Raw genomic sequence first — 24,149 nt, forward strand, 5'->3', positions numbered from 1 at the left:
AACGAGCTCATCAGATACTTGGCTCATCATGTATACTACAATAGTGAAAGAATACAACTGGATGGTAAGATGTTTTGTGGTCATTTGTGTCTTTTAATACTTAAAAACTTGAGTGATGGCTACAAATTTCAGGAGGTTATAAACACACTGTATTGAAAACATGTCTTCTACAATTCTGGCTCATAGAAGCTGGCAATGATTTATTTATTATTTATTATTTTATAAATAGGCGGATCCGTATATTGCACTTTTGATATAGGGAACAATTCCCTTCGCCATCATGTTGTATATCCTTTCTCAAAATGGCTCTTAAATTTGGAAATTCTGACACGATTTCCGACTTTAAAATTGGGCTTTATTTCAACAGCCAACCATGAACCGTACAAATTTAGCTCGTTTTCCTTAAGGCTAGCTTCAACCGGTGTCATCTTTATAGAAGAATGTTTGTGGTTATTGTACATATCGACCATTTGATCCAACACATCAATATATCCGTTGGTGCTATTAGCAGTAAAGTATTTGAAGGTAATTTCTTTCATAGTTCTATTCTCTACTACACAACTGTTCCTCATTTTCGGTTGTATAAATCTCAAATCCCAATGATTTGATGTCCTTGTTATGAAATTTTCTTCCTTTATCCATCCATATTTTTGGGGGTCTATGACAGCTTCTTTTAAAAATATCCCTAAAGGCTTTACTAACGCTTTCGCTGGTTTTATTTTTCAATGCAATAATCCAACAGTATTTTGAGAACACATCGATTATCATCAAGTATTTGACGTTCTTGTTATCTTTAGCAAACACTTGCATATTGATCAAGTCAGTGGCCCAGGTATCATCAATATCTCTTCAAGACGTCTTTTAGCAAAATGACGAATAACTAGTTTATGTAATTCTTCGGCTAGTTCATTTGTCCATCTCAGGCTTTTTTAAAACCCAAACCAAATTTCTGTTTCGCATTTATAATAGGTTTGATAATCACACACTCTGCTCTTTCCCGCCCAATAGGATCTTTAATATTGCCTTCAAGCATCAAACAATTGGCAACATTTCTAGTAGCTGTATCGGGAACATGCTGATACCACGAGTCGTGATGATAACGGCTTTATTGATTCTGTCAACAAGTTTACTCCATTCTTTATATGCCCTGGTCATATATTTAGTCATGTATTTAAATTAGTACTGGGTCCAGCAAAGTTCATTCCTGGGAATTTCTCCCACGGAAGTTTTATCTTACTAGTGATGGAGTTCAGCGATGAAATCAAGTCACTGCTGGCTGGTGACATCTTTACAAACTGTCTTTGCTAAGCCACACACAGTGCACTTTCCATGAAGTATTTGTCTTCTGTTTTTGGTAACAATGTTTGAAGGTCGTTTGTTGCAGTCTTGCTTCTACACCTTACACAAGGGGTAGGCAACCGTGGCTCTTTTATGACTCATGGACTTCAACTCCCAGAATTCCTGCCATACTGGCTCAGGAATTCTGAGAGTTGAAGTCCATGTGTCATAAAAGAGCCAAGGTTGCCTACTCCTGTCTTATGCAATACAGCATCACCATTTTAAATATAAAAATAATTGCATGTAAAATGGAAGTTAAAGAGACTTCATGGGATTCTGTACTGTTGAAAAGGTTTAATAGCCCTCTTCTTCTGAGATCGATAAGAGGCCTCATCGTTGGAAAGAACAATTGTGGAAAAACAACTCTTATGTTGATTCTTCTCTTACGTCCTGGATGGTTAGACTACAACAACCTACAAGTATTTGTCAAGTCTCTGAATCAACTAGAGTATAGGATTATCAAGAAAGCATCCGAAGAGAACCAATCTTAGATTGTTTGATAATGAAGAACCAATCTTAGATTGTTTGATAACGAAGAAGAACCAATCTTAGATTGGAAAGAACCAATCTTAGATTGTTTGATAATGAAGAACCAAAAAAAACCAATCTTAGATTGTTTGATAACGAAGATGAGATCAAAAGATTTAATATATCCCCATTGATATTAATTGAAGAAATGGCAAAAGACTTGGGTAGCCTGGCTGACATTGAATGTAAGTTCTTTGAAAGATCAGATGATGTGCCGGGCCCGGCAGACCTAGACCACACAAAGAAGAACCTGATGATATTTGATGATCTTCTGCTGGAAAAGCAAAACAAGTGTGAAACGTATTACATGAGGGATGATTACAGCAATGTAGTGTCATGGTTCCGACAGACAGAGACAACTAAAGCAGAACTCTGAGATTGAAAATTCCTCAAAGAACATGTTTATTAGTTACAAAGTATTGGCATGTCAAAAGTGAAATCAAGTCTGGAGACAAACAACAATTCTCCAATACAAAGTTAAAAAATCCCACCCCTAAAGCTATGCAAGCAACTACATTCCCCAATACATCTTCTTGGCAGACTTTTTACGCAACATCCAGCCTGCAGTCTCGGGAGCAGCCGATGACCTTGGTTTTCACGAGACAAAAGATTATTTATTTTGACTAGCAAAGCACCTGGCAAGCCCCCCCCCCCTCTATTCTATGTGGCAACCAAAAATGAGTAGGAAAAATGGCTACAGCCATGCTCATTTCTAGAGTTGACTGTATGTCCCTCTCAGAAAGAGTCTCCTGTAGGGGAAACAAAAAGCTTGTGAGGGTATTTATCGTAAAACTTTTTTATTAATCTATCCGCTTTCAGATTTGTACATTTCACTCATGTAGCTTCTGAAAGGGGGTAGCCTTTCAATTGAACAAGTTACTGTAGTCCCTTGTACAACCTAGAATCAAGAATTCATCTTATTTCATAATGCATCTCCTCCTTTACCACCACTAGACCCGGTGGCTCCTTTGGAACAGGTCTTAAAGCGGATTCTGACATAGATTTCAGTAGACTGCATTAAAACACAGGGTGAACCTTTCCCAACAATCGTAAAAGTTTCAGTTCCACTGTGACAGGGTTTATGATCTTTGTGATGGGAAAAGTACTGAGAAATTTTGGACCCAATTTTGTACTGGGTAACTTTAACCTTAAATATTTCAGTGAAAGATAAATTAATTGTCCAACATTGAGGGGAGCATCATTTATCTGCTTGCTCCTTGTTAACCTTTGGTGGCTTTGGTGATGCCTTTTTCATGTTCACCCAAACCCCCTGGAAGGATGTCACCTATTGGTCCAAAGTCTGGGAAGTAGGAGGCTCCTGTGGGTACTCGGGTATGGACACAAATTCTCAACCCTTTACTACTTTATATTCAAACACTTTACTACCGAGCAAGTGATAAAATGTGCCTGTTTGGAAAATAGATCAATCACAATCCACACTACAGTGTTTTCCTTGCTCTCAGGTAATTCCACTATAAAATCCATGGCTATCTCCTCCCAAGGCTGGGAAGTGTCAGCAACTTGTTGCAATAAACCTGGATTTTTTCAGGACGCCTCTTCATGGCAGCAGAGGTGGCACAACTCTTAACATAACTCTCAATGTCTTTTTTCTTTCCTGGCCACCAGAATTCCCTCCGTACCAGATGCAATGTTTTTAAAAATCCAAAGTGACCCGCTTGCTTAACGTCATGACTCTGTTGCAATGCTTGGAGTCTGAGGCCATCAGGGAGGTATAACTTGGAATCTTTCCAAGCTAGTCCCCCCCTTAGGGAAAAATAGATTTGTTATCTTTAAACCAGGCATCAGTCTCTAACTTCTCTTTCAATTCCTTTAATGAGCAATCGTCAGGACCAGCAGGGAGTTTATTAGAATAGAATAGAGCTGGAAGGGACGTTGGAGGTCTTCTAGTCCAGCCCCCTGCTCAAGCAGGAGAACCTATACCATCTCAAACAAGTGACTGTCCAGTCTTTTCTTAAAAACCTCCAGTGATAGAGCGCCCATGATTTCTGGAGGCAAGCTGTTCCACTGGTTAATTGTCTTCTCTGTCAGGAAGTTTCTCCTTAATTCCAGGTTGGTGAATAATGTGACCCTCTCTTCTTTGTGGCAGTCCCTCAAGTACTAGAATACTGCTATCAGGTCTCCTCTATATCTTCTTTTCTTTGGCCTAGCCAGACCCAAGTCTTGCATCCATTCTTTGTATGTTTTAGTCTCCAGGCCTTTGATCATCTTCGTTGCTCTTTTCTGAATTTTTTCCAAACTCTCAACATATTTTTTCTGATATGATGACCAAAATTGGCTGCAGTGTTCCAGGTGTGGTCTTACTAGGACTTTATAAAGCGGTACTACTACTTTGCATGATCTTGATTCTATGCCTCTGTTTATACAACCCAGGATTATATTAGCTTTTTTTGGCTGCTAATGCACACTGCTGGCTCATGGTCAAGTGACCATTACTAGCACTCCAAGGTCCCTCTCACAGTTACTGTTTTTAAGCCAGGTCTCACCCAGTCTATACTTGTACCTTTGATTTTTTCTGCCTAAATGGAAAAGTTTTCTCCACATTGAATCTCATTTTATTGGATAGGGCCCATTGTTCAAGTTTGTCAAGATCTTTTTGGATCCTGAGTTTGTTTTCTGGGGTGTTGGCTACTCCTGCCAGTTTGGTGTAATCTGCAAATTTGATGAGTTCCCCTTCAATTCCCCCATGTAAGTCATTGATGAAGATATTGAAGCGTACTGGGCCTAGGACAAAACCTTGTGGTACCCCACTGCTTACTTCTCTCCATGTAGATGTAGTGCCATTGAGGACTACTTGTTGAGTACGGTTTGCCAGCCTGCTACAGATCCATTTGGTGATGATGTTGTTATCCCACCTTTTTCTAGCTTACCAAGAAGTAGGTTGTGGTCAACTTTATCAAATGCCTTATTGAAGTCTAAGTATACTACAACCACAGTATTTCGCTGGTCTATTAGCTTAGTCACTTTATCAAAGAATGAAATATGATTGGTTTGGCATGATCTGTTTTTAACAAACCTGTGCTGGCTACTAGTTATAACTTTGTTTGCTTCTAGTTGTTTGCAGATCTGTTTTTTGATTATCTTTTCCAGGATCTTCCCCGGTATTGATGTTAGACTGATCGATCTGTAGTTTCCTGGGTCCGTTTTTTTTTCTTTTCTTGAAAATGGGAACCACATCAGATTTTTTCCAATCCTCAGGTACTTCCCTGGTGATGCAGATTTATGAAAGATGTGGTGCAATGATTCTGAAATAACATCTGCTAGCTCCTTCAGATCTCTGTGATGTAATCTGATGGGTCCTGATGATTTATATTCGTCAAGGTCGGATAGGTGTTCTCTTAACATTTTCTTGCTTATTTTAATTTTTGCTTCTAGTTTGTCTTTTGCAGTGGGGTTTTTTTGTATGTTGGGCTATAGTTTCTTTTTGTGTGAAGACTGATGCAAAATATGAGTTAAGCAGCTCTGCTTTCTCCCTGTTGCTTGTTATTTCTTTGCCATCTTCTCTCTTTAGTGTATCTACAGTTTCCTTGACTTTGTTCTTGTTGTTAATATGTTGTAAGAAACTTTTTTTTATTATCCTTGATTTATTTTACAAGTCTTTGTTCATTCTGAACCTTTGCTTTCCTGACTTCATCTTTGCTGATAATCGGCCTTAGTTATGTGCCCCTCTCCATTTTTTGTACTTGTCCTTTTTGTCTTTCAGTTTGTCAGAGAGATCTTTGTGCAGCCATGTTGGTTTCTTCTTGAAATTGTTGTTTTACTTTTTCAGTGGTATTGTGCCGGTCTGGGATTTTCTGATCACATTTTTCAGAGTTTTCCATGCTTCTTGGTTTGTTTTCCCCTTTAGGATTTTCATCCATGGGATCTTTCCTAGGTTCTCTCTGAGTTTGTTAAAGTCAGCTCTTTTGAAGTTTAAGACACTGGTTGGATTGTTTTCTGTTGCTAGTGTTTCCATTATATTAAATTCCAGTATGACATGGTCTCTGTGTCTGCGATGATGTTGTTATTTGAGAAGCGGATTGTGGCGGAGGAATAATGGAGTTACTTCCTTCCTCTCGGTGGCTCTTCAACTGGGGCATTCTGGGTAATGCATCATCCAAAAAGTTCTTACCACCAGGAAAATATTTTAAAGTGAAATTAAAACAGTTGAAGTATTGAGCCCACCGAACTTGCTTTGGGGATAATTTACCGGGGGTTTTGGAGCCTCCAAATTTTTTTGATCAGTCCCCACCTTAAAAGGTATTTCCCCTCCTTCCAAGAAGTGACACTATGTCAGCTATGCCCAATGAACTGCAAAAGCCTCTTTCTCTCAAACAGCCCATCTTCTCTTGTTGTTAGTTAATTTTTGGAAAGTATAAGCACAGGTTTGTAACTCTCTTCTTCTTTGATTTTTTTTTGAAAGAGAACAGCACCCACGGCCACATCACTTGCATTGGCATGAATGATGAATTGTCCAAGGCTAGAGTGGTTAAGAACTGGTTCAGCTGCAAAGAGTCTCTTTAGTTTTTCGAATACTACTTGGCACTCTAATGACCATTGCAATGGCTAACAAGGTCAGGGGTTTTCCCCTCCTTTTCCTGTTTTGAGTAAATCGGTGATTGGCATGGCTATTTTTGCGAAAGAGGGAATAAATTGACAATAAATGTTGGCAAACCCCAGAAAAGTTTGAAGCTGCTTGTGGGTACATGAGGGTTGCCATTCTAGTATTGCTTTTACTTTGGTGGAGTCCATTCTGTCCCCTCATTTGAAATCTGATACCCCAGATAATCAAGGTGTGTCTGGTGAAATTCACACTTTGACAGCTTTGTATACAGTTTGGCTTTTAACAGTCTTTTAAATACTTCACGGACCAATCTGATGTGTTCATCCATGGTTTTTAGTGTAAATAAGGATATCATCAAGATAAACCAAAAACCCCTTGTATAAATGATCATGGCGCACTTGATTTATCAATTGCATAAACATAGCGGATGCCCCCTGCAGTCCAAAAGGCATCACCTTAAATTGGAAGCTCCCCAAAGTACAATTAAAGGCTGTTTTCCACTTGTCCCCCTCCCTAATCCGGATCCGATAATAAGCCTCTCTTAAATCCAGCTTGGTAAAGATTTTTCTTTTAGCCAGGTGGGCTAACATGTCCTTCATCAGGGGCAGGGAGTACATATTTTCCATGCTGACTGCGTTCAGAGATTTAAAATCCATGCATAATCTAAGAGACTCATCTTTCTTTTTCTTGAAAAGCACGGGAGCAGCCAAGGGTGATTTGGCTGGCTGAATGAAACCCTGAGCTAAGTTTTTATCAGTGTACTCCCTCAGTTCTTTCATCTCTCTGGGCGTCATAGAGTACATCTTTGGTTTTGGAAGCTTGGTACTTGGCAGAATTTTAGTAGCACAGTTCGTAGCCCAGTGTGGGGGTAGGACGTCACATTCCTTCTCACTAAACACTTCCGCCAAATCATGATATTCTGTGGGGACCAGTTGAATCCCCGGCAGTTTTTCAGCTACAGTCTTTAGGATTTTGCGGGGATCCCCTCAATCTCATTGATGGCCAGTGTCTTTGTTTTATCATCAGTGGCAAATGGGAGGGGTCCTGTCTCTAGTCTTAATTTCTGCATTCCCTCCTCCCACCAGATGTTAGGACGCCATTTATCAAGCCACGCTAGCTCAAAATTACTGCTTCAGTCATCTTTGGAACCACCACAATTTCCCAATGCCAACCCATTTCCAAATACACAAGTTCTGTTAGGTGCATGGCAGGGGCACCTCCAATGAGGGACCTGTCGGCCTGCTCAAACGGCATGGATAGGGTCAATAACTTGGCTCGGATGCCCAGTTTGAGTACAGTGGGTAAGTTAATTAAGCTCCGAATGCACCCCAGGTCTATTAGGATGTTCAAATTCATGTGAGCCCCTGTTTTGGGCACTACCAATCTGGTGGGAATGGGCTGACTCACCATGCGATCCTCCTTGCCTTCCTCGTCACTGTCTACATTTGCCGCCACAGCATATCCCTATCCAGGTAGGCATAATGAGTCCACACATGGTTTAAAAAGAAGTCATCTTCTTGGGATCCCCATCAAAGGTGTGCTTGATGGGAGATGGTTTGAACCTCGGCGGAGCTGCCTGCACCTGCTGCTTGGCTTGGTCACTTGCTGATCCTGGGGAAAGTGGCTGAACCACTCTCTGCACTTCTCTTGGCTGGACTCTGGGACTGGCATCCCGAGGCTGCAGCAACAGACTTTGCTGGGTATCACATCTGGTTGGGGGATGGACGAAGCAGCACGAGCCCCAGTGGTTGGGCTGGAACTCTGGCAAGGGGTGGGAGAGATGGGTAGTTCTTGGCATTTCCCCCCACGGCACCCACCTCTTGGACAACAGAAATCATATCCTTTACCTCCAGCCGGCTGAACTTTTTTTTCAGCTGTTCAAGCAAGGGGCTGTGGACTGCGGACTGAAATCTCCACTCTCCAGAGTTGTCCCATCCCATCGAGCCCTTTCCTTTTTTGCCATCCGCAGATGAAGAACCCTGGAACTGCAGCAAAAAGGGCTCCTGTCCAGTGGTTACAAGAGTGCTCCTGCGCTGAGGGGCAGCCATGGCTTGAAAGAGGTCTGCCAAGGCTGTAGCTTCTTCCTGCGGTACCAGCTTCCCAGGTTGGATCAGCCTGGTTTTCGCCCGAGCCCCTGCCACTGATGCCTCCTCACTGGCTGGGGTGCCAGCCTGCTCTCCGACAGCCTGAATCCTGTTGCAGCTAGCAGCAGTTTCTATTTTCTCCTCCATTTCGAGTCTTTGCCAAGTCTTTACCGTTCTCCCAAAAGTGAGTGGGTAAGCAGTCGGGACCCAGCACCCCAAGAAAACAGTTTTATGAGACTTGGTTTAATGTCCTGACAGACAGAGACGAATAAAGCAGAACTCCGAGACTTGGAAATTCCTCAAAGAACATGTTTATTAGTTACAAAGTATCGGTATATCAAAAGTGAAACCAGGTCTGGAGACACACGTAACAATTCCCCAATAGAAAGTTAAAAAATCCCACCCTAAAGTTATTCAAGCAATTACATTCCCCAATACATCTTCTTGGCAGGATTTTTTACGCAACGCCCAGCCTGCAGTCTCAGGAGCAGCCGATGATCTTGGTTCCCATGGGACAAAAGATTATTTTGACTAGCAAAGCACCTGGCAACTCCCCTTCTTCCATTCTATGTGGCAACCGAAAATGAGGAGGAAAAATGTCTGCAGCCATGCTCATTTGTAGAATTGACATGTTGACTTTTTACCTCAGGCAAAACTATTTCGAACTTCAAAGGTGAACCATCATAGAGAATGCAAATTTTTTCTGCCTATTTCCACAAGACCAAAAAAGTGTTAATCATATCTATTACGATCACACATCAGCAGACATGCCTCTTGAAGAGTTTAGAAGGCTTTGTAAAGCTACGTGGGATCAGCTCTGCAAGTTTGTTGGTATAGATCTAATGAGCAAGAAAGACAAAGGTAAGTACAGATCAGGATTCGACAACTTTTATATACTGTATTAAAAAATGGTTACATCACTATTGGAAAGAATAGCTCACATCACCGAACCAAAGTCTTCGTTCTTCATACTGTTGCGTTAAAAAAGCACTACAGTTAAAATCAACTTTAGATCACTTATCCAGTTAAACAAAAACAAAAAGTATGAAATGGCTCTAATGAGCCTTGAAACATATTATTTGTTCCCAAACATTGAAGCAAGCAACAACAACTCTAAGTACTCACCGGATAATCGTACAATGTGGTTTGACATAAACGTGCCAGAAGGATCGTACGAAATTACCGACATAAACTATTACATACAGAGAATCATGAGAGAAAAGGAGCACTATAACTCTACTGCAGATGAGTATTACATATCGATAGATCTAAACAACAACACACTAAAATCTGTACTCGATATAGCATCTCTCAATACAAAGTAGGTTTTACAATGGCAAATTCTATTAGAACCATCTTAGGATTCAACTTGCAAGTGTACATGGAAGGGTACAATGAGTCAGAGAACATTGCTAACATACTTAATATAAGCAGCTTGAGAGTAACCAATGATACAATTGGATCATCGTACACTAATGGCAGAACAGAAAATATTATATATAGCTTCTTCCTGAATGTAAGACCTCGGTTTAAGATCATCGATGAACCAGCTAATGTGGTTTACCTTTCAAACACAACAAGCACAATTTCAGAAATAGAAACAAAGCTCATTGATCAAGACGGGAAACTTATCAACCTATGCATTGAAGAAATATCTATAACAGAGGTTCTCAACCTGTGGGTCGCAACCCTTTTGGGGGTCGAATGACCCTTTCACAGGGTCACCTAAGACCATCGGAAAATACATATTTCCGATGGTCTTAGGAACCGAGACACTATAGACTTTCCTAGCCTGGAGAAGTAGGAAAAGGGAGGGGGAAGAGAAGGGAGGAATCAGGAAGAGTTATCCTCCTACATTCAAGGCATGACTGGGAGATAACAGACCCTAATCAACCTTCACATTTGCCTCGCGGCTGAAGCCTCTGCAGCCGCAGTAGCGGCGAGGAGAGCCAAGCATTCCCTGGCAACGACAGCTGCAATCCTCCTCTCTGTCATCAGCCATTTTTGTCTGACATAATGAAAGAAAGCTGCCGAGTACTGTTCTAAAATGGGGGGAGTTTAGGAGGAAAAGAGGGTGGAAATAATTCAATCAATCACATGACTTGACAGGATTTCTAACCATTTTTTTTATCGTGTGGCAAAATTGTATCTGTAGAAAAGCAGAGAGCCCTCCCCTCAATATTCCCATGCCCATAGAGAAGTTAATAGATGGGGCAATAGAAAAAGCATCTCAAGGTAAGCGTTTCCTCGTGGAAGGCATATTTTGACCAAAATTTACTTCATCCTGCACCCCTTGGCCTGGGGAGACGGGGGGTTGCTGGTTTTTCACGTGGCTGCGATGTTCGAGAAGAGGATTGGGTGGTGGTGGAAGGGACTTTGTCGTTGGGGCTGTTTCCCCCAGGTTCTTTTGCTGGAGCTGCAAAAAAGCCGCACGAGTGGTGTCCCTCATCTTTCTGGTCTGTCCCTCCCGAGGTCTTTAGGCGTGAGTGCCGCAGAAAAGGAATTGTGGGACGATATGCGGTGTGAAGGCACCATGAAGAAATCCCGGGAGCAGGAGGGAAGTCCCGAAGGTGAAACTATGTACAATGGCGCTTCAAACAAAACACAAAAGATGAAGAGGAACAACAATCCATCAACTGTAACTTTGAGCTGACTCTCTTTGGAGACACTTGAAGTTAAAAGGGTTGTGTGAGTGCAGGCAGGAAGGAGGGACGCCGTGAGCAGAAAAGGAAGGGGCCAGGCTCTCACTTCACATTCTTCAGCTCCTTTCCTCCCACCGGAGTGAAAGGAACATGGATGAAGGGCAGCCGCAGCAGCAAGCATTGGCAGGCTGTGGAGAAATTATGGTGGTCCTCGTCAGTTAAATTGGAGTGGGGGCTAATTAATTGCCATCTTTCCCCTTGGAAGTTTTATATGGGTTCATCTTTCCTTGCCAGGTATGAGCTTACCTTACAGAGGCTTGGGGCCCAATTCTCCACCATTAATTTGCAATTCCGATCAAATGTCAGCATCAAAAATGATAAAAATTCAACGTAATTCACAGGATTACCATTATTTTTTTTCACAATGCATTTGAATATTTAAAAGAAGAGGGAATCTGATTTGAAGTCCTTGGACTACAATGCCAAAATTTCATTTATATGTAATTAGAAATAAATATTTCACAATATATAATTACATATTGTTTTTGTGATTAATCACTATGCTTTAATTATGTTCAATTTTTAACAGTGAAAATACATTCTGCGTATCAGATATTTACATTATGATTCATATCAGTAGCAAAATTACAGTTATGAAGTAGCAACGAAAATAATTTTATGGTTGGGGGTCACCACAACATGAGGAACTGTATTAAAGGGTCGTGGCATTAAGAAGGTTGAGAACCAGTGACTTAAAGCATCGTCGATGTTAAAGCATTCATTAGCGTCGCTGACTGAGCTGATTGCAACTTGGTTATGCGTTTGTAAAGTTATGTTAGCTCTCTCTATAACCCAATATCACTAAGCTTTTGAGATAAAATTTTTTGTTGAATGTGCCTCTTTGTCTATAGAAACCCCTTCACGATAAAGTCTCTGCGCGATCTGATATATTTAAGAACATTTTTAGTAAACAACATATTTCAACACATGTTGCAATTTTTAATAGTTTTAACGTTAACGTGTTGAAATGTTGTGTTTAATGTCGTGTTTAACGTGTGTTAACATTTTTAATATAGTTTTAACATCCAATGTCAAATGTCCAACATCCAACGTAAAATGTTCAATGTGATTTTTAATATAGTTTTAACGTTAACATGTGTTTAGCTTATTTTGAAACATGTTTTAAAACGACACGATTGCGTCTTGGGCAATGAGGATTGCTTTGTCTCTTCATCGATGCCAGTCTTTGTTTTAGACCTGATTTCTTCCTTCATTTGGTTAAACTTTTCTGGTTCACTCAGGATGAGAGAATATTCTTTGTCTGAAATTCGGTCGTCCTTTAATGTTTTGGAAATGTGGTCACTTATCATATTGAGCTTTACATCTGCAAGTGTTTTGATCTTTTTGTGCTTTTCCATCTTTAGTGAAAGCTTTTTGTTGACCTGACTTCTTATAATCAACAACAAACCTGTTCCTAACGCAACATTATTGCTACTGCTGTACTAACTGCTTTGCTTAAAAACCCAATTCCTGCAACGCCTAGGCACATTGAAGCCGTAACAAGAGCATTGCCTAGTCTGTCGATAACTTTAACCCCTTCTGTGATACTTTTTCAATAACGCTGCACACTTTTCTCACTCTGATAGAATCTCTTTTTGGATTTCATTAATCTTCTAAAGTCTGTACGTGTGAGCTACTCCATCAGCAATTGGAGCAGACAGAATTGTGTAAATATATTCTGATTCTTTGTACTCCATAGTTTTTAGTTACCTAAAATAATTGGTAACATAAAGAATCGCCTGGGACAATGTTTACTATGATGTCTGAGTTGTTTTGAATTGTTATAATTATGTTTTCTACGGACTGCAACAAACCCATCTTATAAACTGCAGCGCATCTCTTTTATTGCTTGCCTAGGTGAAACTGAGCAAATGCCTTGCACCAAGTGAACACCAAATCCTAGTGATAGAGTAACCACCGATCTAGGTTGAATTGACAATGGTTGCTGCATAAAAATCTCCCATCTTCCTTTTTATCAACCCGGGGGATGCGTGAGTCCTTCATGCGGTCGCCATCTGACTGGGGCTGGCGTTGGGTGTTTGTATTTGTGAATAAACTTGTGTATTGGCATTCCATATCATCTTGGCATTTTATTAATATTAGATTATCATTGAAAGCAGCAGTCCTATCAGCAGCACGTTCGAAATAGCTCTTGAAATTTGGGAATTGCCGGTGATCAATCCAGAAGTAGTAATTGGAACAAAACTGCCGCTTCCAGATTTGAGGTAGAGTCCATCACTTAGGTGACCCCTGTGAAAGGGTCGTTCGACCCCCAAAAGGAACTGCTGCTTTAAGTGCTGCTGGCAATAACATTTCCTAATTATCCTAGCATAAAAGCAGAAATGGATGAAGGTCTACCCATAAAAGAAAGCCCATTAATATTAGGAGCGACAGCTGGCCATTACCTGAGATTGATGGTAAACAACAGAGATGGAAAATTCTACATCAGTGAGGTCAAAGTTGTTATTCTGGGAAATAATATTGTTAGATCAAACACCCATAAAGGCACACCAGGATTATGGGAATTAATAATTTCAAAAAATCCAGATAGAGGTATATATTTCAGAAGACCTTGAAAACTACAAGGACATTTTACTGGAAACATGCCATTTTATTAAGCCAATATACAATGAGTATTTAAAGCTGCATAGAAAATTGACTGGGGAAGGAATCTACTGATGTCTTCAGATCCAAACTTGCTGATCAAAATGCTTAGTTTACAAATGGCGAGTTATAAGGTAGGCAACAAAGGAGTAAGAGTGAGATTGTAGACATATTGGACAAACTGTTGAGACAAAAGATATTAAACAAGGAGTTGTATAAAGAATTAATGTTGCTTTAAAAATGTTGATTATCACTAAACAAAGATATAAAAAGAAAGGTGCTGGCTTCATTGACTTTTTCAAACAAGTAGCTGCAAAGCTAACAAGTACAGCACAGACAGAGTTAGGCAAGAAGTCTATTGAAGCAGGAAATTAGCAGCAAAACTTCGGTTTACACACTATAGACATTGGAAAAGTTGCGGTTATAGCTAAACGGAAAAGATTAATTGATAGAGTGGCACCTATTATACAGAAAAAAAGATACATAGAATCATTAATCAATATGGCGGAGACAATGGATGCAAATAATCTGCTAGTGGGCTCGGGTGTTAAAACTAACACTATTGCTATTTAAGAGTTGGTGAAAAGATCAGGACTTCAAATACTATAAATAAAAAATCTTTGTAATATAAAATGTCTAGTCCTAGTGATATTTTCAGATTTACAGAACCTTTTCTAATTGATGAAGGCATAGAAAGATACGAGTTTCATGAGTATAAGCCTGATGTTGGCAAAACTTTAAACGTTGCTGGTAAGATTCATATCAACATTGAAATGCAAGATCTCTTTACTCATCCTGCAGAATCTTATTTGCTGTTTGAGGGACGTTTAACCAAAAATGATGAGACAGCATATGCGGACACCAATGCTGTAGCTTTAACAAACAACGGTCTGATGTACCTGTTCTCACAGATTTCATACTTCTTGTCAGACAAACAAATTGAAGCTGTGTTTTATCCTGGGCAGGCCACAACAATTGCTAACATACCCTAGCAACTTTGCCAAGGCCGATGGACTAAGCCAGCTTTGGGCAAAAGATACCACTGCGGCCGCTGCAATTGCAACCAACTCAGGATTTGCCATTTGACAATCATATTTGATTAAAAACCAACCAACAAAGGAACATTAGCTTTTGCCGTTCCTCTGAAGCACATTTTTGGGTTTTGTCTACGGAGTCAAGAACACACTGATGCTAGTTAGAAAGTCTGATGATGATGCAATCTTTCGGGCAAATGGTGTTGCTGCAGGAAAGGCGAACCTAAATAAAATTTCATGGTTCATGCCGCTTGTCATTCCAGAGGATTTAGAACAAATGCAGCTGCACAAAACAATTGAATCAAAGGTGACGATACCAGTGACTTTTCAGTCCAGAAAATGTGCTGCTATAACGTTCAAACATGTTCAGTTGGAGGTTGGGTACCAAGGTCAGTGGTGGCAAACCTATGGCATGGGTGCCAGAGGTGGCACTCGGAGTCCTCTCTGTGGGCACACGTACCATTGCCCCAGCCTTGCCTTCCCCTACGACCCCCTCCTCTCCAGCTCTCCTGAAGGAGAGTCGCCCCCAAGTGTGGCCCACACAGAGCAGCGCAGCCAAGGACATGGCAGCCAGGCAGTGTAGACAAGACTCTGCCCTCACACCCCATCATGCAGTTGATGCTGCAGGCTGCGGGGAGAGGGTATGGCCGCCATAGACCTGCTGGGCTGCCTGGGCGATCTGCAGTGGGCCCTGAAGGTGGTCAGTGGTCTTGTGAGCAGGCGGGGCAGGGGATGGGAGGCAGAGCAGGTGTGGGGTAGGGGGTGGAATGGGGGCGGGGCCAGTTTTTGGGCACGGTCTCTAAAAGTTTCGCCATCACTAGCCTAGGTCTATACTAGTTGCATTCCAAACTAAATGCAGCAGTAGTCAAGAAGCAAACCTGTCAATCTTTGATCACTGCAAGCTTAAGAACATGTATATTATGCTGAACGGAGACCAATATCCCACCACTTGCTATGACTTATCTTTCCCCAATCAACAGTTTATAAGAGCTTAATGGGATGTGGCAAGATTCAGTGTGAAGTTCTACGGACTGGATCGACTAATTACGTAGAGCAACATCTCCCCTTTAGATTTCAAATATCTGTTCCCAATCATGGTAAGCAGAGCGAAAGACTAAAATTGTCGGTTGTAGGCGTTCAAATCGAGGCGACATTCAATGCAGAAGTAGCGGCCGAGACAAAAGCTTTTGGGATGGTTATTTCAGATAGGATGCTAAACTTTCAGTCTAATGGGTCAACAATGTTGGTAGTATACTGAGATTGTGGTGATTATGCTAAACTTTTAGTCTGATGGGTTAGAGGTTTCCAAACTTACATAGGGTTTGAAAACATTACAGTTTCTCTATCAATAATATAACAATCAGGTTCAAATTACCAGTATCATTATGATTCCACGCTGTAACTTTAATGATGAGCTATTTATTTAAGATAAATCGTATCGTTAATGTTTTCGAACAATGAGTTAACACGTGGTTTGCAAGCAGTGTTTAGGTTAACTAATTGCCAGGTCGATAGCGGGCTAGAAGATTCAGTACTGCCTGTGTAGATGTCGCACACAGTGAAGTATCCACAGTTTTCTGTTGTTGCATCTGACCATCGCTAGGCTCCTGGAGGAACGTGAGACGGTGACTGGTCATGCTAATGTCCTTGTGGATCTTTATGTTGGTAGTATTGAGCCAGCACATATTTTGGCCAGTGTCTTGGACCAGAAATCTGTGTGTGGTTTCCAAAGTAACCGGTGTCTGTGTCTTTGGCGATTCAGCAATGGTGAAGTGCAACCAGTTTTGCAAATTTCCCAGTGCAAGGGAAAATCCTTTCCCAGATGTGAGATCTGTACAGCCCAGATGCCTGACTGTGTCAGAGCCAATACTCAGGTGCAGTTCGCCGGTCACTTTGTTAGTAGGATCCACATAGCTCTTTGTTGCGGCATGTTATTGGTGGGCAGGGCTAATTCCCACATTTCTATTATTTGTAATACTTCGGGGGGGGGGTGGCCAGAGCTAATTCCCACATTTCTACTACTCTTGCACTGATAAGCCTACATGGACAGGGCCAATTCTCAAAAGTGTGCCAGAGGCTTCACATGTGTACTACTGATACTTCTGTTTTTAACTGCTTTGCAAAGGTTTTTCTTTTCTGTGTGTTAATTGCTAAGTGTGTGCTGGAAACTCAATACTCTCCCTCCCCATGGATTCCAGCTGAACTAATAGTGTTGGAGTGGGATGAAATAATTTATTTCCTCATATGGAAAAGAGAGAAACAGTAAGTTCTCTTAGATTACTTAGAAAATTATTTAACCCCACTGAATTGTTCACCAAAAAGACTATATATATTATCAACATGAAAAGATCTTGCACTTTTATTGTATTTTTATGTATTTTTGTACATAACTATCTGCTTTCTATACTAAAAGTTCAGAAATCCTTTTTTTTCCTTCACTTGCATATTAACATTAGTCTCCTTGGTAGTTGTTTTGCTTTTGGAATTCTCCCTCTGACTTTGAAAAAAGAACTGTGTATCTTTTTTCTTTTTTCTGCTGCCAGCAACTGGCTATAAGAGGGGAATTGCATATATTTACAAAATACCTCCCAGGAGAGAATTAAAGGAACCAAAATAAGAGTCAGAGGAATGCAATGCCAAGCTTCTTACGGAAGTATCTGAAAAAAAAAAAGTTTTGTATGTTATATAATATGCTACAAGAGATAAATGAAAAATCTGATTAAAAAGTTTAAATTATTACTAACAGAGTTAAAACAAACAAGATGTTAAAAATATACAGATCAGATTGGATAATTTACTATTATTGGATTTGAAACAGAAGGAAATGTTTTTGAGACTCAGGAGTTTCTGAGACCCCCCAGAAGGGCACAAATTTAAGAGATGTAATTGAAACAGAAATTTCCAAATGGTTTAACGATAAGAAGTTAGACTTTTCTAAAGAAATTGATAATATTTACAGAATAAACTGATGATCCAGTTTGTAAGAAAATCTATTAAAGAGTAAGTAATTCAGAATCATTATAATCAGAGATTTAACACCTTTGAGAAGGAAGCGCAAATATTTAGAGAAATTCCAATTATAATATTAAAGAAATGCAAAGAATATTCCTTCCTGACAGATCTCTTAAAGCCAAGCAACAATCACTTTCTTTGAGATAAACTGGAACATGTTAGCTTTACCTTTAGAAATCAACGTTTTAGACTAAAACTCCCAAGACTTTTTGGAAAGATAGGGATTGGAATTGCACCATTTTTCAAAAGACAAAGATCAATTACCACACGAATTGGGTCTGAAAGAAAAAGACAAAAAGAGGTCTGATGCTAATCAAGGACAGGCTTTGAAGATAAGAGTCAAATTGGAGTGCTTGGAGCTTGGAACTTCCTCTTAATAACGGGTGGATTTCCAGATTCTGACATGGAATGTCAATGGGGCAAATTCCCCACAAAAGAGAAAAAAAGTTATTATTTGAAAAAATAAATCATTATATAATATGCAAGAAACCCATATTAAAGAGACTGATAAAAAGTATTTAATAAACAAGACTTTGGGTGTGAAAATCAATGGGGTAGCTTTGTATATAAAACCCCAGTTATGTCCATATCTACTGTTTGCTGATTATAAAGGCAGATATATAATTGTGCAAATTGAATTACAGGAAATAAAATCTATTGTTAGTGGGATTATACACCCCACATTTAGAAAAAGTTGTTTTTATCACATTTTTATTAGTTTATCAAAATATAAAATACAAAGAGAAATTCAAAAAAGTAATAGAAAACTAGGAGGAGGCGGAGGGAAAAAGAAAAAAAATGGTGTAAAGAGGAAAAGGAAAGAAAAAGACACCGACTTCCAACTCTCTTTAGCACAATAGAAGATAACAATATTATAACCTCAACTTTTTACTTTCAAACAGTAGTGTATACTAGCCATTTCTATTAATAACAAACCTATCTACTTAGCAAAGACAAAATCAAAGTTTCATTTTTCTTTCATTGTGAGCTCAAAATCTGGAAGCAATTTCCAAATAGAAACAAAGTTAAATATATTCTCTTCTTTGGATAAAAGAATCAATTTGACCATCTCTGCTTCTCCTAGCTATGGGGAATAATATAAACTTATACTTACCATTAATCTTTATCATAATTTATATTAAAATAATTCCCTATGTTATTTCCATTTTTTTCTAACCTTGAAGGTAGAAAACACTTTCTAGTTTTGATATTTTACAAATTTTAAAAATTATTCAAATATTATATATAATTATCTTCATGGAGTAAGTCTTGTTCTTCTCTTGTTTTCAAATTTGACCAATACTATTTTGTAAACTTTGGGAATTACTCAACATTATATAAAAAGACAGAAAACATACATTTACAAACTCATTTTATAAATACAAAACTACCTTAAAGCTTTCTTTCAATACATATATCAAGCTTATAAAAATTCATCCTAACTAATTAAGTCATTAAATTTAAGTCACTCCCTTCAGCTTAGCTTCATAGATTCATAGAATTAGATGTTTTTCCTCTTAGAAAAGTCTCTTCAAGAAATTCTCAGCCTTGTTAATACACATGGAAAAGGAGTCCCAGAGTTGTTCTGCTAAACATTGTTTCAAAAGATTCTCAACCTTATAAGTATCCATGAAGAAAAAGTCCCAAACTTGACCTCTTAAAAATTGTGAATTTACTTGGTACTCTTGTTTCAATTGCATCAGGAGGATTTTATTCAAACCATCTTCATAATAAAAGCTGGTATCAGATTTAATTTTCTGCACCTAATTGTGTCTCTTGTTCTTTTTAAATATCATCTGTATAATTTGTATCTTTAGACCTTAATTGCTTTATGGTATAAATTATTTTCTGTATGAACCTTTCAAAGATTTCCTTGATGACAGACTCCAGCTCAGTTAAACATCTTCATAGCACCCTCTAGTGGTCAAACAATTTTATTTATTTATTTTTTCCTTTTTCTAGCCAGTCAGAGTTCATAAAAATTGGACAATTTCAATCACTCACAACAAAGCAATACAGGACTACAGATTATTTCAAAAATAGTAAGATAAGACCACAGCTGTCATCCTTATGTTTCTCCATCAAATTTCAAAAGCAAAAATACACGCTTCCTTATTTTAGCTACCTTCAGCAACTGTCTTCCTTGTCATTTGTAAAGCTGTGATACACAGATATCTTATACAGTACAATACAATAATCAAGAAGTAGATGAATGGAAAAATCCAAAGTTTTACAAGAAATTAAATTGAAGGAAAGAGAAATCTAGAAATCACCAGAAGACCCCAACATACTTAATCAACTAAAATTACTGCAATAGCTTTATCTTCTTGTTGACTGTTTCAAATACTGAAAAGAAACTGAAATGTATGAAATGACACTTTTTTGAACATGCAAAGAAACCAGGGAGATGGTTGGCATATAAATTAAGAAAACAGACAGAAAAAAATATGATAATCAAATTTCAAGAGGGAAATAAGATCTACACAGATAATAAAAATACTCAAGGAATCTTTTGGAATTACTATACTAATTTATAGAAGAAACAGCAAATATTCCTAGAAAGTATTGTTGATTATATATCATCTCAAAATCTCCCTAAATTATTGTAAAACTATAAGCAAATTCTGAACAAATGAAAGCAAATTTTGAATAGTCCATTAACGACCTTTGAAATAACAGAAGCAATTAAAAGAGCTAAGACAAATAAAGATTTTATAAAATCTTTGAAGATCAATTATTTCTTCTGATGAAATGAATTCTATCTTATAGGGAAACCCTATGCCAAATTCAATGAAGGATGGCTACATTTCTTTAAAACCCAAAGAAGGACTGGACTTACAGGCCAATTTCTTCTTAATAATGATTATAAACTTTTCACATCTATTTTAACTGAAATACTTTAAAAAGTTTTACAGGACTACATACACAAAGACCAGTATGGCTTTTTACCCAAAAGACAAAAGAGAATGTAAGAGTGGATATAATTGATAATAATTTTGGATATAATTGAACATTTACAACAACGTAGCAACAAACAGATCACATTTTTTTTAGATGCTAAAAAAGCATTTGATAATTTGAACTGGGACTTTATGTTCAAAGTAGTGGAAAAGATGGATTTTGGATTGGGTTTCATACAAGATTTGGAGTCCATTTATACACTCCAGAAAGCTCGGATTATGGTGAACTGAGATTTGACAAAATCATATGAAATCCAGAAAGGAGCAAGACAGGTATCCTTTATTTCCTTTATTATTTATTATGGCATTGGATCTGTTAAATAGGGATATTAGACAAGACAAGAGTGCAAAAGGATTACAAATTAAAGTGCACAACTATAACCTTTGTGCTTTTGCTGATGATTTGGTATTGATTATGCAAGACCCATTAGAATATATTGAATATGTTATGAGAAAGATTAAAATATTTGGAGAAATGAGCTTAAAAATAAATAAGCTAAAGATGACCATATTGACTAAAAATGTGAATGTGGAAGACCAAAAAAATTAGAACTTAAAACTGGCTTTAAAGTTGTGAAAAAGGTACAGTATTTGGGGGTGATTGTTACTGATGAAAATTCTAAGTTATATGAAATATGCTCTGTTAATCATCTACTTCTGACTGCTTTTAATTATAGTGTAATTTTCTATTCCAGTTGACTAATTTCCTTACTTGTCTTATTAAATGCAAGATGATCATTCTTAACTAAATATTTATTAAGTGCTTGTAATTCCAAACATGTTACAAGTCCTACGGAGATGCCCTGAGAACAGGTTTACCCAGTTATCTGGGATCAATTTGATTCTGTTGGACTTGAGAAAGTGGATAGGTTCCTTAGGAATGCAAACACCACCACCTATATATTAGATCCATGCCTCTCCTGGCTTCCTGGCCTCCCAGGAAGGTATCATGTGAGTGGGTCCATGTGTAGGTGAATTCACACTTATTGGAGGGGGTGTTTCCAGCTCCTTTTAAAGAGGCACTGGTGTGCCTCCTACTCAAGATCCATTGCTGGATCCCTCCATGTTGGTCAATTTTCATCCAGTCTTCCATCTGCCCTTTTTAAGAAAGATGGTTGAGAAAGTAGTGTTGTTGCAACTCCAGAGGATCCTGGAGGAAATGGATTTTTCTCCAGCATGATAGATGTAGCCTCCACCGAGTGGGTAATCAAAGCCCTCCTGCTCAGATTTAGACTAAGACCAAACTTTAGCCACGCCTCCCTTGGGTGCTCCTTTCCCAGTTTTGTCTTAGTCTATGCTCAGAGAGGACACAGTTTTGTTAGCTCCTCAGCAATTGTTAGTTTAAATAGCTTCCTGTAGTGTACTCTTTACATAATTTTTGTTTTTTTAGTAAAGGATAGTGAATTAGCAACCTTGGAGAGTTGCTTTCCAGAGGGCTTAATTGGCCTCGTGGATCGTCGGAGTCTTGCCGCTGAGGCATTTTTCAGCTCAGAGTATCTGTTCAGCACACAGAGGGAGGCTTCCCTTGTGTCTGATAACAATTTTTATTGCCAGCGTTTCTGGAGAATTCAGCCGATTACCAGAGCTTCTCTCTTGCCTCGTGGCCCAGGATCGCACAGAGACTCCCCCAGGCTGCAGAATCGCAAGTAGTTTGTGGTGCCTTGTAGCTGTAAGGGGGGAAGTGTGTGTAAGGTTCCCTCCGTCTTTTTGCCTGCCTGAACGGGGACTTCAAAGACGAGGCTGGAGAAACTGTCTTACAGCTCTGACTAAGAGGAGAGGCCATTTTTAGGCACAAAGAAGACCTGCAGCAGCCATTTTGAATTTGGTGCTGGGCTTGGTCGCCATTTTAAGGTTGCTGTTTGCCTCCAATTCAGGCCTAGCATTAGTGACTCACTGCGTTGGGTCCTCTTGGGGGTTTAGCTGTTGTTTTTTCGACGCATTGCTTCTCAGTAAAATAGTAAAGTAAAATAAAATAAGATAAAATAAAATAAAAATAATAATAACAATAATAACACCTATTATCTTAAATTGTGGGGTTCCTGACCTGTTCTGTTTAGCTCCCGGCGCTGTGCCGGCAGGGCCCAGCAGACAGTTTTAGACAGCTGTTCTGGCTGTTTGCCATTGTGGTTGTCTTAGGGCGTAGGAAGCTTCCCTCCCGGACAACTTGATCTGCGTAGTTACCCCCACCCCAGGGCTTCTCCTACCTGGAAAGCCTGGGCACAATGGCAGATGGTGAGTCTCCTCAGGCTTTGCAGGGTTCTGATATTCCCCCCATTCAAGCAAAACGCAGATCCTCTGATTCAAATACAGGGGGGAAGGAAAAAAGCTAAAACCAAGCATTTATCAACCAAAGAACCCTCCAAGACTGCTGAGCGAGAGGCCTCGAGGAGACACCAGGCACTGGAGCAAGAGTTCTCCAAAGCACAAAGGCTCAGGTCCAGAGAAGCTGAATTGGTTCCCCCTGCTTCTCTGGCCAGCTCACCTTATGAGCCCTCACTGGTGCCGTCTTATCAAGCCCCCAGGGCAGGGTCTCCTCAAGGGGGAACTGAACAGGTCAGTCTATCTGCCCCTAGACAACATATCCCTATAAGCCCTCTGCCAGGGCCTTCCATTTCTCCTGTTAACATTAGTACGCATACTCCTGAGACCACCGCTGCTGGTGTGCCTTCAGCTGAGCGATCCTTATGGGCTCAACAGTTTCAGAGCTTTATGCACCAGGCCTTCAATCAATTCATGTCTTCTTCCTTAGCAGCTGGTCCCTCACAGGTTTCACCTTCTCCACCCTTGCCCGCAGACCGCACTGGACGTCCCCAGTCAGCGGGTTCAGGTATTTCTGAGACTTCATCTCAGTTTGGGGAGACTGAATCTGTTGACCTGGTGACAACTGAAGGACCTATGTCTGAGGATGAGGAGGTAAATCAGGATCCAACCCCAACATCGGGGCTTTTTGATCCAAACCTATTCAAATCTCTTTTGTTAAAAGCCTGCACAACAGCCAACCTGGTCTCGGAGCAGGAACCCAAGCCATCTACCTCGGCTGCACAAGAGACAAACCCTTTGTTTGTCAGAAAGGTGGTAGAGGAAAAACAAGTTCCTTGTCCAGCTGTTTTCCACGAGACGGTGGAAAAAGAGTGGACCTCACTGGCCACCCTACCCTCTCTTAGCAGCACAGAAAAGAGACTGTATAATGTATCTTCTGCATTCTCTTCCCTTCTAGAGGTTCCCACAGTGGACGCTCCATTAACATCTTTGTTCTCCACATCCACTGTTCCTGGAGACATGGCCGAACATCTCAAGGCGGAAGATAAACATTTTGAGTTTTCTCT

The 24,149-nt window shown here is 39.6% G+C and overlaps 1 protein-coding gene across 7 annotated transcripts in view; it reads left to right on the forward strand.

Moving 5' to 3' along the window:
* The window catches only part of BOD1L1 (biorientation of chromosomes in cell division 1 like 1), a 184,589-nt gene that overhangs the window by 59,595 nt on the left and 100,845 nt on the right, over window positions 1-24,149 (forward strand). The window lies entirely within an intron of this gene.

Source organism: Crotalus tigris, unplaced genomic scaffold (assembly GCF_016545835.1).
Source record: "Crotalus tigris isolate CLP2741 ecotype Arizona unplaced genomic scaffold, ASM1654583v1 scf7180000017855.1216408, whole genome shotgun sequence".
NCBI classification, from domain to species: Eukaryota; Metazoa; Chordata; class Lepidosauria; order Squamata; family Viperidae; genus Crotalus; species Crotalus tigris.